We start from the raw sequence: 4,872 nt of genomic DNA on the forward strand, positions 1-4,872 counted from the left end.
TCTGTTCTTTTCTTTCTCATAAGCATCATTTATAGATCAAGCACACATTTCGAATTTTCACTATTTCACAACTTGCACTTTTCTTCATTTAAGTACACTACTTTTTATAACTTTGTCCTTATCTCTCCAATCCTTTACAAAAGATAATGAAAATTATACTAACCTAAGGAATTGTCCCCATTTATTTGGCTTCTAAAGAATAGTCTTAAAGACTCAATAGTTGGCTCCAAAGGGAAAATTTTGAAATTTTGAGAGGGTTGAAAATTTTAGGTATAAAAGTAGCTAAGAAAAGATGGTCTAACATCCTCCTTCATCAACTTAAACACTATGTAAACTTAGGCAGACTAGGAGCAAGTTCTAGAAACATATAACGAATGCAGATAAATCACACAAGAAAGAAATTAGGCTCAAATCTCACAAGGTATACGCAAGATTCAAGGCGAACAAGCAATTCACTAATTATGCACCTTTTCACCAAACCATCAAATCAAAACGTCAAGCCATACTTAATCAAAGATGAAAAGAACTTCATATCATTGGCAACTCGGTCTAAATGTCCCTAAGCATGCGTGTTTCTAAGGTCTTCATGCTATGTTTATGACATGGATTCACCTTCGGGTTTTTTTAAAAGAAAAACAAAAACTAAAAACCTAAAAACTAAAGCAAAAACCTAAACTCATGGTCCACCACTTCATCCCTCCAAACTTATTTACAACAAAGTGTAAAATAAGTTTGTAGAGTCGGTAGGGACGCGAGTAAACTACGAAAAAGAAAACAAACCTTGAAATTTTTCGCGTAGTGGCTGGACGGGGCAAAAATTCAAAAAATTCGAAAAATTGCGGCTGGAAAATTGTATTTGGGCAGCGGTCGCTGCGTGCACTCCAGCAGTCGTTGGCGATGAGTCAAATCATTTCCAGTGAGTGCCCAGCGGGCCGCTGCGAGCTCTGCAGCGGTCGCTGGGGAAAGTCCAGAACCTGCGAAAAATTCAATCAACAAAAATGAAAATTAAACTCAAAATGCACTTAATAACTTAAAGTAAATGGATGGGTTGCCTCCCAAGAAGCACTTGTTTTTCGTCTTTAGCTTGACGTTCTTTGAAGCTCATGAGTTATCCCCCATCTTGGGAATTCCTTTGGGATGCCTTTGTACCTACAAATTCGCAATGTGAGCATAGAATGAAGAAAATTATAGTAGGATACAACACGTAATACTCGGCAATCCCCCAAACTTTAAACAAATCAAGGTGTAAAAATAATCATATGCAAGACCAATTAATCAACCTTGATTTAAAAATCATCCCCATCATGATCTTTATCCCCCAATAATTTGCAAGAATTTTCAACAATACACCAAGAACGTGCAAAACAATTTAAGCTAAAAAGATATACACAAGTCATGCAAGATAAAATAGCCTCACAATGCTATGAACATGAACTATACGTATCCACAATAAAGTCAAAGGGGATATTCAAATTTCATCCACAAAAAGAATATAATTCAAGCACACCAAACATCAATAAATCCAATACTCGTAATTGTACCGCGAATAAATCACAAGTATATCATCCCCCATCAAACTCCAATCTAAACTACTTAAATACATACCAACAACAAAGTCATCCAATGAAAGAATTCAAGATCAAAGCTCAGAAATTACATGAAGAACGTAACTTGCGTTGGTCGACAGTTGAGCACAAGAACATGGTAGAATCCAAAGAATTTAATAGAGTGATGTGAATTTGAAGTGTGGGTGGTGAATAATGTGGAGAAATAGAATTTAAAGAGAGAGAGAGGGAGTGGATGCTAGAGTTAGAAAGAAAAAAATGAAAGAAGGATGAAGGAAACATACATTATATGAAAATGCCGCGTCTGTCTCGCCACAACGGTCGCTGACTGCAGTTCAAGGGACCGCTGTGAATGGTTTGTCCTCACTGTTCTTCTCTCGGCGGGCCGCTGAAAATAACTCAGCGGACTGCTGACCCTGCTCCAGTAAGTTAGTTTATTTTCAAGAAAAACAAAAAACAACAGGCATATTTTCTCTAATGTGATTTTGAAGAAGAAAACACACCATAATAATTCTGCCTTGTTGCTTGATTGGATAAAAATTTGAATTTCTAATGATTCCCCAACGCATATTTAGCATTCCAAAACACCTCTCAATAACATTTCTAGCAGATGCGTGCTTCATATTAAAAAATTCTTCTGGAGTTGTTGGTTGACGCCCATTCCTCCATTCACTAAGATGATATCGTTGACTTCTAAAAGGGGCAAGAAAGCCTTTACTGTTCGTGTAGCCCGCATCAACTAAATAGTAGTAACATAATTTTTAAAAAAATATTAAGTATGTTATTCATGTCAATTGAATGAAATTATTAGAATCATATAGTTTACTTACCATCATGTATTGGTAATCCATTTCTTTTACTTAAAGCATCTCGAAGAACTCTACCATCTGCCGCGGAGCCTCCCAACCCGCAAGTATATATATAATTTTCATATCTTGTGAACATACTCCTAAAACATTTGTAGAAGTATAATCTTTTGTATTTCGATATCTAGGTTTATCAACCTCGGATACTTTTACTTCAAAATGAGTATCATCCAGAGCTCCTATGCAATTCTACAATTTTAATTAAATCAATATTCAAGATTTATGTATATAAGATAAATATAAACCAAGGTGTTTTTATGATACCTTAAAGTATTTCCATTTCACATCAGTGGAATTCTCAGTTACAGGAGAAGGAGCTTTTAGTAAATAATCATGAAGCCTAAGAACGACATTTAGTACAAGCTTGAAATACCTACTAATTGTTTCTCCTGACCGCATGAAATTAGTTTTCATTGTACTAGAATGTACAAGAAATAGCAACTTGCTCATCAACAGTTAGATTACTAGTAGGCCTCTGTCTTCCAATCGTTTCAAGCATGATAACTAATCTTCTAAATGAAAGTCTATCCATGCGTAATTCTTCATAACATGTGACATCACTCTCATAGATCAATCTATGAATGTAGCGTGATCGGTCAATCTCATTCACAGAACGTGTGGCCTTTAGATAATATTTTCGAAAATGATTAACAATGATAGTTCTAATCACACACATCATTAGCTTCAACATAATCATTCTCTTCACTTGCAGACAAGCTATAAGAAAAAGAAATTTATTCGAATCTGATTCTATTTCTGTCATCTTTCTAAGACACCCTGAGAAAGTAAAAGTAAATATAATAATGTTCTCAAACATAATCAAACATAAAAAAACAAGAAGATTCAATAGCATATATAAACCATTTGACCATCTGAAAAGAGAGATGGTATGCCTAATGACTTTAATTTATCCTCTAAGTTGATCTACTACAACACATTCCCAAATCAGGAGGCTTCCCAAAACTATAAAAATGGATTGTGCCTAAAATGCATTGATGCAATGATTCCATCTCAGCAGGCTAATTATTTGTCTTCTCATATCTTACTTTGATAGATACATACTTTAATTTGTACCATCTAGCTCTTGAACATCAAAATTTCATTTATAATTCACCTTGCCACATTGATATCATGCACAAATGATTCGTACATAATTGCAATAAATAGATGTATCATATATCCGACATCGACAGCAGTAATTTATAGACACCCAAACAAACAGGCCAACAAAAAAACTAAAACTAGAGGACAGCTCCAACAAAACTATCAAAATGGATTGTGCCTAAAATGCATACGTGCAATGATTCCATCTCAGCAGGCTAATTATTTGTCCTCTCATATCTTACTTTGATAGATACGTACTTTAATCGGTACCATCTAGCTCTTGAACATCAAAATTTCATTTATAATTCAACTTGCCATATTGATATCATGCACAAATGATTCGTACATCATTGCAATAAATAGATGTATCATATATCCGACACCGACTGCAGTAATTTGTAGACACTTAAACAAACAGGTCAACAAAAAAACTAAAACTAGAGGACAACTCCAACAAAACTATCAAATAAAAGGAGTTTTTGTTTGAGCACAGCCTAAAACACACAGAAGTACAGAAAAAGTAGATAAAAAAAAGATGAGCAGAATAATCATTTTTTCCATGTGGAGCTAAAATCAATGAAGAGATTTTCAGTGCAAATTATACCTAAAATGGAGATGAAAAACTATATGATTTCAAAATTGTTAGATGCACCCACCTACACATACAAAATCATTGATCATTATGCACTTACTATTACTTTGCAACACATCAAAGAGAGAAAATCAATCCAATTGCAAAATCAGAGAGAACAAAAAAACACACGAGATACTGTATAAAAATATGAACCAAATTTGATTGGAACGAAATTCTGAAGAGTTGCAGATTGAAAAATGAGCAGAAGAAGAGAAGAGACGACGCTAATAAATAGAGAATAAGAAGAAGAAAAAGAGAAGAGATTTTTCTGTTCTTTTTTTTTCGTATCTTTTAAAATCCCCAAGTTTAGGAAAAAGAATAACAGGGTTCTGCTGATGAATCGGAATCCGGTTTTTGGCCCTACTTGCCCCAATTTTAGGAATTAGATTACTTTCCCAAGCCACAATCCGTGGCAAACAAACGAGGCCTAGGAGGTGGAGTATGGCAAGATACTCAAGGAAGAATCACCTATATAACTGAGAAGTGAGGGCCGCTTGAAATATGTAAATGACTTATGAATCCGAAGTGGTGTTCCATGGCCAGATAAGGCCACAAACGTGCGAACTGACGAGTTTGTAAATAATATTGTGTAGATATTATTGTCTCGGTATACACAAAGGTGGAATGGTTCAAGGCATCACGTGCTAGACCTCTGGTATGCCCGATTGTATCGACTATGGAAAGTTCAAAGCCCAAGCTACAA

The 4,872-nt window shown here is 35.0% G+C and overlaps 1 long non-coding RNA gene across 1 annotated transcript; it reads right to left on the reverse strand.

Annotated features, from left to right (window-relative positions):
* Nucleotides 1-456: 456 nt before the first annotated feature.
* Nucleotides 457-4,431, reverse strand: LOC121799419. Its single transcript, XR_006050314.1, has 4 exons — nt 2,396-4,431; nt 2,069-2,304; nt 1,850-1,981; nt 457-1,149 (listed from the first exon to the last, which is right to left on the reverse strand). It is a non-coding gene; the product is annotated as an uncharacterized LOC121799419 (long non-coding RNA).
* Between the last annotated feature and the right edge of the window lie 441 nt (nt 4,432-4,872).

This window comes from Salvia splendens, chromosome 1 (genome assembly GCF_004379255.2).
Source record: "Salvia splendens isolate huo1 chromosome 1, SspV2, whole genome shotgun sequence".
Classification (NCBI taxonomy): domain Eukaryota; kingdom Viridiplantae; phylum Streptophyta; class Magnoliopsida; order Lamiales; family Lamiaceae; genus Salvia; species Salvia splendens.